At 37.2% G+C, this 10,821-nt stretch overlaps 1 non-coding gene across 1 annotated transcript; it reads left to right on the top strand.

The window, feature by feature from the left end:
- Positions 1–2,985: 2,985 nt before the first annotated feature.
- Positions 2,986–3,069, top strand: Trnal-uaa (transfer RNA leucine (anticodon UAA)). The gene has a single exon. It is a non-coding gene; the product is annotated as a tRNA-Leu (tRNA).
- The last annotated feature ends 7,752 nt before the right edge of the window (positions 3,070–10,821 follow it).

Here is a 10,821-nt window from a genome sequence, read left to right as displayed (position 1 = left end):
ATTTTACTCGCAATTGGCATTTCGGTGTTATATTTTGACCTCGACTCGACGACACGACGACACGACAAGGGAGATGGTGTTCTAATGTTTTGTAGATGGATGCAGTGCGGCTGTTGTCCCCAAGGAGATGCTGGTGGTTGCTGATTGCTATCGCTACAGTTATTGTCATGTTAAATAAATGGAATGAAAATTATCGCTGTTATTTGTTTATAAATACTTCCGTGTTCTATTTTAATCTCGACTCGACTCCTATAATGTAGTCATCCACGACCATCTGGAGACCGTCTGTCAATGTTTTGAAGATGGGTACAATGAGGTAAGTAAGCCCATTTACCTTTTTTAAATAGCCAATTTTTTTTGTGAATAATCCTGTAAGTCTAGTAACCATGACTAGGTATCTAGAGATGGTCTGAATTTGAATATTATGTATATGGATGCAAGGGCAACCACTATCGTGACTGACTGGACACTGTTGCTAGCATCGTTTACATGTTAAAAAAGTTGAGATATAATATCAAATAATAACATGTAATCCAAAAACTAGATCTTGTTTTAAATTAATGGTAAATCGTTATCGCAGCTACCATCGCAACGACAAAAATGATGCCAATTTAATTCACTGGAAAATAATTAGTGAAAAAGTATAAGGATCTTTAAATTATATTAACTTATATTAAATTATATTAACTTTAAATTATAACACCTTCGAAGTGAAAGTCGGCGTTCACCAAGGATCTACTCTGAGTCCCCTGCTTTTTAACATCGTCATGGACTACATCACTATAACGTCTTGCAAAAACCGGCCCCATGGACACTGCTATATGCGGATGATGTAGTCCTAGTAGAGGAATCACTGCCGGAACTTCAAAGGAACCTCGAAGCATGGCGGGCATCATTGGAAGGCAATGGACTGAGAGTGAGCCGGCAGAAAACTGAGTATATGCACTGCAATTTCTCTAACAGCGACATATGCACGCAGTCACTACCCACAATCGATGGAAACCCTTTGAATAAGGTCGAGGAATTCAAGTACGTAGGTTCCGTTGTTAATGTTACAGCCGATACCGTAAGTGACATTGAAAATAGAATAAAAACAGGATGGCTCAAGTGGAGATCTCTTACTGGAGTTCTCTGTGACGCAAGAATGCCAATTAAAACCAAGGGCACCGTGTACAAACGAGCTGTGAGACCCGCTTTACTTTACGGATCTAAATGTTGGGGAATGAGAAAGTGTGACCAACAGAAAATACATGTCACTAAAATGAAAATGCTGCGCTGGTCTGGAGGTGTTACTCGGTTAGATAAAATTCGGAATGAGTATATCCGAGGTACTTTTAAAGTTGCAGATATACACCATAAGATGCAGGAAGGCAGATTACGCTGGTATGGTCATGTAATGCGCAGAAACGAACACCACATGACGAGACGAGTGATGGATATAGACGAGGGCAAGAGAGGCAGAGGCCACCCACCAACCAACTGGACTAGAACCACCTCCAAGGACATGACGGCGCTAGGCCTAACGCCAGCAAAGACTAAAGATCGCAACAAGTGGCGATCATGTATCAGGAGGGCCGACCCCAAATAGGGAATGCGCCAGGAGAATGATGATGATCTTTAAATTATACCTTGGACACTATCTACTCACTACGTAACATGCAATAAGTCACAATGAGTATCAATAATTTCCACGCCGATTGTACGCCGGTCAAATTTATCGGCGGCGGCGGCGTGGAAAAATTGTCGGCGGCGGCGCGGCGCACACCTCTAGACTGCTATAATAATTTAAAAAATCAAAATATTTTTTTTGCCGCTGGTAGGTATAAGATGGTACTTCGCAGATGGCACCACCGCCTTAAGATAGGTTATGCCGCGCACGACTTTGCACTTTGGAACTATCGGGGATTCGACACGAATACGTAGTCTAGAGGTACTATTCCATTTATTATTGAGTCGCGAATGGCAGTCAATACTCACAATCTCCTAAATCATTAGGTACAATCATCCGACAATACGACATGTTGTGTCCATTCCACACAAAAAGACGGAAACGCGCCTCCGGCATAAATTGTGTGCGTAGGGCAATGGGCCCCGCGCAAAGTTACACGGGCACTAGCTCGTTGGAAAATGAGTCGTAAGGCGTTGAAATAAGGATGTTGGGAAGCGAATGGGAGTAGGTGTGTCGGGTGTGAATTTTGCAAAACTGTGCCATGGACGAAGTTAGTATTAATCGTAGTAATGCTCTCGTGTCCGTGCCAAGAAAAAATAGTAAATAATTATAAAACACTGTAAATTTTATAGTTTTAAGTACAAATAGTATATATTCGCTACCGCCTAGTATATTTCCTTTGGTTATGATTATTGCCTTTTACAAAAAATAAAATATTTTTTTGGTATTCATTTATGGGGTAACACATTTGTCTGTACAGCTCTTATCACGATAATCGATACTATAAATACATACGTAATTTAAAATGGTGGTCATATACATTAACAGTTGTTTAGATACTACATTCACATTAATATGATTAATGAATAAATACAAAATTAATTGTTAGCACTAAGAAGGCGAATTAAGAAAAATGTACGTAACTTTTATTACAAATACGAGGTTTGATTTTTACGCCATCTACCCATGCGCTACTGAACTAACATAAGCCCAGACGTAAATGAACTGCTTGTATACAAAGATCACAGATGGCGGTATAATCGTAAAGTTAAAAAAGTTTCCTGTTCATTATTATTGTTTGTTATACGAATCAACAGATCGAATTAGCCGTATTTTCAAAGTCATATGAAAACTTATACCTTATTAAGAACGTTAATTAATCATGTTTTTCTGATAATTTAATTCTAATCATGAGCTAAGTGACGTAAAGTGTAAAAAATAAATCACAATTCGATACAGCATTAGCAATAAAGTTAAAAAGTTAGTTATCGTGTATACAAGCCAAACATGTTGTTATTTTTGGCCGCTCCAAACAAGTCAGGTTGGCCGAGTGGTCTAAGGCGCCAGATTTAAGCTCTGGTTCCCGAGAGGGAGCGTGGGTTCGAACCCCACACCTGACAAATCTTTATTGTGGTTTTTATTTTTTTATATTTTTAACTGATTTATGATTGTTTACAAAATATCTTCTTTTTTTCCCATCTTTTATATTTATTAATGTTACTGTGATTAGAACTCCTACATTCCATTGAATAAGAATTAGAACGCCTATAGCTTTATAAGGCGCAGTCGCGCCCACACATAGAATACTGTTCCCATCTATGGGCAGGGGCACCCCAGTACCAGCTTCACCCTCTGGACCGCATCCAACGAAGAGCGACTCGAATTGTCGACTGCCAGCGTATTTCGAATCTCCTTGGCGCTGCGTAGAGATGTGGCCTCGCTCTGCATTTTCTTATTTTTCCGTCTGAGGCTGTCAACACCCAATGTCCTTGAAATTGATGTTACTTAAACAGTTTTTTAAGAAAGACTATTTGTTTTAGTCAAGTAAGAAAAATATATGTTCATATTAATTATATTTCAAAGACCGTGGTGGTTGTACTCGATACATGATTGAACGAAATCGGCTCGATAGAAAATAATTGCAAAGATTGGTCTTAAAATCACAATTAAACGGTTTTATGTCTTTATTGTTTTGACTTATGGGTCTGCAATTAAAATCACAATTTCAAAACATTTATATCTAAACCTTGGTCGAGTTAAATATTACACTAATAATCCACTATTTTTTATTTAAATATTTTTCTTATTATTCCCTTGCCCAGGCCCAGTAACATGCGACAGTGCTATCTCATTTACTCTGATACAAATAGACAGTGTGCGCGCTTTAGGTATTGACAGCCTCTTAATGGGCATTTAATGGGCCTCTTTCTTTGCCTTTCGTTTTGTTACATGCTGTATATCGCAGAATTTTCAAATTTATAATTGGTAAATACATATTTTAGGTAAGGTCACTGTGGGCAAGACCGTCTACAAGGCAAGTCCGTCAACACATTATAACTCTTGAATTAGAAAGCGTTTGCCGCTTTGGCGTCGAGTTTATAAGTCAGTTTTTCGCGCTAGTTCCCTCACTCTAAAACAGATGGCGCTGTGACAACGAACTTCAGAGCAATCCGCGTAAACAAGTCATTACGTGTATGGAACTCGAAGTGATAGTGCGACAGTCTTTGCAAATAAAATTGTTAAAAATAGTTTGTGACAAGATTTTGCACCAGAACTCGACTACGTAAGTAATATAAGACCCGGCAATCTTTATTATGTGTTTAAATTATAAGATATTGGCTTAGTTTTGTAATTATACGTTCCATCATTCATCACATTAAAATTTTGCTAAGTTGGAAAGTCCGTCTACTATGCACAAGGAAAGTCCGTCATATGCCGGACTTTCCTTGAATCAGAGGTTACCAACTGTTAAATGGCTTCAATATTATTTATTACGATTTTATAAGGTTACTACAGATACGCATCTTTACGACATTGCGCATGATGTTTGTGTTTTGTATTTATTAACAATTTTAATCTCGAAACTAGTCAAGAAATGTGTTCTTTATCCTCAGCACTATGTAACCGAAAATACAAATAAGAAAATACCTATTAAGTAAATAAATGAATAAATATTGGCCGCAAGCTAATCATAGCTTAGCTTTTACTATTGATGCTAGGCGACGACATATAGAAACTCATATAGATAAATATATAAAAAACAAACATGACTGAAGGAACAAATATCTGTGTAGGTTATACAAGCAAATGCCCCTACCGGTATTCGAATCCATGACCATCACCTTCATATGTTATATTATTATACCTATGACACATATTATTACCCTTTTTACTCCTCTTGAATTTTAGAATACGGTTGTACAGTCATATTTTCTTGATAGTTTTGAAGATTAAAATCACTGCAGCCATACGAGTCCATACGTATTTTTTATTTCTGAACATTTATTGTATTTATCGTGATTTAGGCGATTTGCCTACACCGTGATACAAGGTTACGCGCCACGCCAACGCTGTACCGCGTGTGCCACGCCGCTATGTGACGTGGGTTCTTCGCCTTACTTATCCTGAAAATTTACGTATGTAGGGTACCTACTTGTGTTATGGAGTTTGATTTGCCAATCACTATTTGATTTAAACTTGCTACTACTATGAGCTTATTTATGTAACCCTCTTTGATCTCCGTAAATTTAAAACAACGAGTAAATTTAAAATGACTATTGGTATTTTATTTGAGAAGAAAAAAAATAAGTACGTATAATTATTTTCCAAAAAAGGTTTACCACCCCATTTACGTAGTATATGCCGGACTTACCTTTTAATAAGAAAAATTGTGTTTATTTCGAATCTAAACCCTATATTAACAAGTTTAGAGTACACTTTTCATTGTCTGGTTTCATTCTTTGTAAGGATTCTAATACGAACACATAAGCACCCATAGTATGGCTGATAACGTTACTAGACGGACTTACCTTAAACTACACGGGAAGTCCGTCTACTCGCCGAATTTTTAAAAATACTATTGTTTTTGCTTAATTAATGATTAAAATGATCTGTCACTATAGCTTAATTATTATATATGAAATTCTTCATCGTATGTGATTACAAGCGGTCACGTAAGTGAATAATTAACGGAGCTAGAATACTCCAATGTAAAAAATAAATAAAGTATGCCGGTCTTGCCCACAGTCACCTTATATCTATTAATAGTACTATTATTATTGGTATTACCCTGACGCGGCGATGGCGTATTTCCCCAAGGACATTGCTTACCTAATGTGCAAATTGTGTAACGGTTAATGTGACGTCATCTACATCATGTTACGCAATCTGCATACAAGCATCAACAGACATCACAGCTATAGGGAAACTTGAATTTGGAACTTATTACATGTGAATACGATACATTATTGAATGAGATATCTAATGGCTGTTACGCTTTTTATGCGGTGGGCTGGTGGAGTATGTTTCAATGAAATGACTCGCTAGACTTCTTGGGATTTGGATTACGGTTTGTTTGCAATGAATCTAGGTATATCCAATATCGTCCCGTCCTAGGTAAACAGGGTAGACCGAGGCGAATCGGATCACAGGGTGAACGGCTCAGGTTGAAAAATCCGTTGAAATTAGAATATTGCATTGATATGAGCACACTAAAATAGCCCCGTAAATTTCTCCTCGCCTGCGACGGCAGTCATAAGTAATATTTTAAATATCACCAATGTGTTTAGTTTGATCCGATTAGCCCTATGATCCGATTCGCCCCAATCTACCCTATATATGTTACGACATATGTACCTATATAATTTTACAGCGAAACTGTCATTCAATTAACTATGTATAGGTACTTTTCTTTATGTATGTATGTATATACTTTTTTGTACATAGAAATAACACGAAAAAGAAAAACACAGTTACAGAGTAAATTAAATACAACAAAGGCGAACTTATCCCTGTATAGGATCTCTTCCAGTTAACCTTTGAGGTAATGAGTCTTTATGCAGTCAATTGTACATATGTATCGCTGTTTAGTCCGCATTAGTATTAAGTCTGCCATTTGTACATACTCGTAGTTGTACCTACATTAAAGTTTTAATAAAAAAATTAAAGTATATATATATAATTCAATTAATAACTATTAAATTTTAAATTAATAAAACCCCTACGCACACAAAAGCCATCATAAGTACATCTTACATACCATATAAATATACCTATATACTTTCTAAAATATGTACTCAAGGCATTTTTATCAAACATAGCTATATAAGAACTATCGCAAGGAAACTCGCTTTTACGCAAAAAAAATCGCATCGAAATAGGTCCATCCATTTGAGAGCTACGGTCACAGAAAGACATTGACGTCAAACTTATAAAACCCCTCTTCTTGCGTTGGTGGTTAAAAAACCGGACTAGTGCGAGACGGACTCGCCCACCGAGGGTTCCGTACTTTATAGTATTTGTTGTTATAGCGGCAACAGAAATACATCATTTGTGAAAATTTCAACTGTCTAGTCACTGACATAATACCATGTGTCTAGTTATCACGGTTCATGAGAAACAGTCTGGTGACAGACAGACAGGCGGACGGACAGCGGAGTCTTAGTAATAGGGTCCCGTTTTCCAATTTGGGTACGGAACCCTAAAAAGTTTAAATCGAAAATTTCTGCTATCGCTCCTCTATAAGTAGGTACGTTCTCTGTCTTTCCCGTACACGGCACAATGGTGTCCCGAACATTTGGGAAGCTTTGTGCGACTTTTAGAGGCCGTTTCAACTATTTCATGGAATCTAGGGTACAGCGACCGGATGCTGCCCGTACCCGTGTCTGACCCGTGCCATATGTTACCTAGACAGCCCTGCCAGCATTGCCAAGGTATAAGCATGTTGAATTGACTATTAACCACTACAAATTGAATAACCATCACAAATAAAAAGCGCAATAGTAACTTTTGCAGGAGTACAGTTATATAATAAATTACCTGATACTATAAAATTGCACGCAATTTTAAAATATTTAAAAATAAATTAAAACACTATATCCTAAATGACGAAAGTCTACTGAGTTACCTACTGTTTCACTATGTAAACCTTGTTTGTGCAACTTGCCCGTTGAAATTCTACGTCTACCTCATTTTTAGGGTTCCGTAGCCAAATGGCAAAAAACGGAACCCTTATAGATTCGTCATGTCCGTCTGTCTGTCCGATTATGTCACAACCACTTTTTTCCGAAACTATAAGAGCTATACTGTTCAAACTAAGTAAGTGGATCTATTCTATGAACCGCATTAAGATGTTCACACAAAAATAGAAAAAAAATAACAATAAATTTTGGGGGTTCCCCATACTTAGAACTGAAACTCAAAAAATCTTTTTTCATCAAACCCATACATGTGGGGTATCTATGGATAGGTCTTCAAAAATGATATTAAGGTTTCTAATATCATTTTTTTCTAAAATGAATAGTTTGGGCGAGAGACACTTCCAAAGTGGTCAAATGTGTGTCCAAAGTGGTAAAATGTTGAACAACATCTAGTAAGTAGATTTTTTTTAATACGTCATAAATGGTACGGAACCCTTCATGGGCGAGTCCGAATCGCACTTGGCCGCTTTTTTTAATTTTTAATTTTTTTTAATTTTTAATGTGTAATTTCTGGATCTCTCGAACTTATATTTTGTCATTATGATAATTACTTTAATTACAAACCATGTAATTTTAGTGATACTGCATGCTTTAGTACTTAGAAATAAATCTGTAATATTATTGTTTACGTTTATCGTATTATATTAATGCATGTTTGTTGAACCAAACATTTGTAAAACTTAAATACTTTATCTACGCAATGTATAAATAATAATTACGAAATGTATGTACCTATTCATCAAATTTTATAGAAAAATGTTCCTCATATAAGTGAAATGTTAATGTTCTTTTTGAGAAAATAAAAATATTCTTTAACCCGAAATTGAACCAGAAACCGCAACGGACGGCTACAGTTTACGGTTCAATTTGTGATGGACTAATGGTTAATTGTCAATTGCATTAACACTGGGTGGGTGCAAGGAAATGCCGTGCTAACAGCCAGACTGCCTAAAAAACTACACTTTTACTTCTGGCAGACAGAAATAAGATAGGTATGAACAAATTGAGACAAAAGTATTTTTTTTGCGATGATCAATAACATAATTTTCTCATCAAACCAATGACGAAATTATCATAATCAATCAAAAAAAGTCATCAAATTGTCAACATTATCGAATCCTCTCATCTGAATCTAATCAACTGCGCAATTTCTGTATACAAACATAAATAATATCGGAAAAGTACCAGATTGCGTCCCTAGTTATCTTCCTGACTCGACCAAATTTTATTTACTATTAAAACAACCTTATAAAATTAGGCATAAAGTTCAAATCGCCGTGTACATTAGCTACATTCTATAATAACTGTATCAGTCGTACACGCACACATGCATAGTAAATATTGAATGAAGTGCGTGTACACATACGATACGCACACACGCGCACTTTCAAATATAGAATGCGTTTATTCATAATGTTTAGAACGATAAATTAGCAGACAAACATGTTTGTTGTGACGCAGTATTTTTTTCAGGTGTGGAAATTTCAGGTTCGAGTTTTTTTAGGTTGGTTGAATTTTTTTTTGGTTCAGCAAGGAGAATTCGTAGATACTAGTACTAATTGGAACTTAACATACATAATACCTATAAATTGTTTAAATTATTAAAGTTAACACAAAGAAAGAGCGAGCTGCAAAAGTTTAGTTTACCTAAGTAAAGCCTGACCAGGAATATATGATCATTGTCAAGGGGGCGCTGTCATTCTCATGTATAGGGTGACAGTTCAGTTTAGTATGAAAAAATTAGTTCCAATGAAATTATGCAATATGGCGCGTGATCATATATTACTGGTCAGGCTTTACCCACCCAGTAGGTATGTAGGAACTTTTGTGCTGTGTGACAGTGACGGAAGGGTAACTACGGAACCCTACACTGAGCATGGCCCGACATGCTCTTGGCCAGTTTGTTTAAACATATTTTGTCAATTACATTTGAATAATAGTCGCATCTAGACAAAATACTCATTCGAGTCCATTTTGGCCTACATTTGGAAGACGGCCCGATTCGATGAATGATTAACACATGTTTAAGATCTTGGAAATATATTTAAAAGATCGATAACTAAACGACATAATTGACGTTTATTTTGATTCCGCTATGATCCCAATAAGATCTATCTACAATATTTCTAGCGTCAAAGTGACATTGGTTGTCCGAATCGAGCTGCTTCTATCAATTATACGACTTATAAACGATATCTAGGATACTTACAAAAGTGCAAGCCTTTGAAGAGCCGGAGGCCTACCGCGAACCACGTTCGACGTGTTGCCTCTCTGTCGCACTTGTAAATTCGTACGTAAGCGTGATAGGGAGGTAACACGTTGAACGTGGTTCGCGGTAGGCCATCAGAGACGAGTGGAACTCGACGCGAAGCCACCTGCGGTCATAAGCTACAATTTTGTCGGAGGGGTGCTGACTTGCGGTGAGTGTGGCCGTACACATTGACAGCCACCTGAGAGCTCTTGATCGTCGCTCTCACTAGCCAGTACAAAATCAGTCGCCCGAGACCGAAACCGGATGGGACGGGATGATGATGATCTAGGCATGACAACTCGATAACAATGATAGACAGATAAGTACCATCTTCAAACATTACAATTCTAAGATACTTCTAAAATTGCACCATATTATAGCATGGTGTTACGTAACTATGTGTTAATAACCTGCTAATTTCTTTTACATGAGCTTGCTACCTAAGTACGGGTACCTACTTACTGGTATACAAACAACACATACCGACATGACTCACAAATTCTCCGAATATGGTGTTCTCGCAAGAAACACCTGGACCCGGGTACGTCCTTAAACTACGTCCAAAAGAGAGATGGCATTGTGAATGTCATCTCGCTTTACGTGGTAAGGCACAGCACAGCGGATGTCATTCCAGATCTAGAGCAGAGCCCAACTGGGGAAGTACCTCCACCTTACAGAAAACCGCAGCCAACTAGACCCTACTCATAGTGTTGTGTTCCTGCCGGTCAGTAAGGTTGCCAGAGCTCAACGAGGGGGGGGTTAGGATCGGCAAAGCGCATGTAACTCCTCACTATTTTTGATTTTTGTCTCCCACAACACAAGCCTTATTGAGCTTACTGTGGGACTTAGTATTTTTTTCATAATAATATGTCCTATAATATACAATGTATTCATTTATTTGTTACACCTTTTATTTTTAACAT

This window comes from Cydia pomonella, chromosome 16 (genome assembly GCF_033807575.1).
Source record: "Cydia pomonella isolate Wapato2018A chromosome 16, ilCydPomo1, whole genome shotgun sequence".
NCBI lineage: Eukaryota > Metazoa > Arthropoda > Insecta > Lepidoptera > Tortricidae > Cydia > Cydia pomonella.
This window is presented reverse-complemented; position numbering and strand designations above follow the sequence as displayed.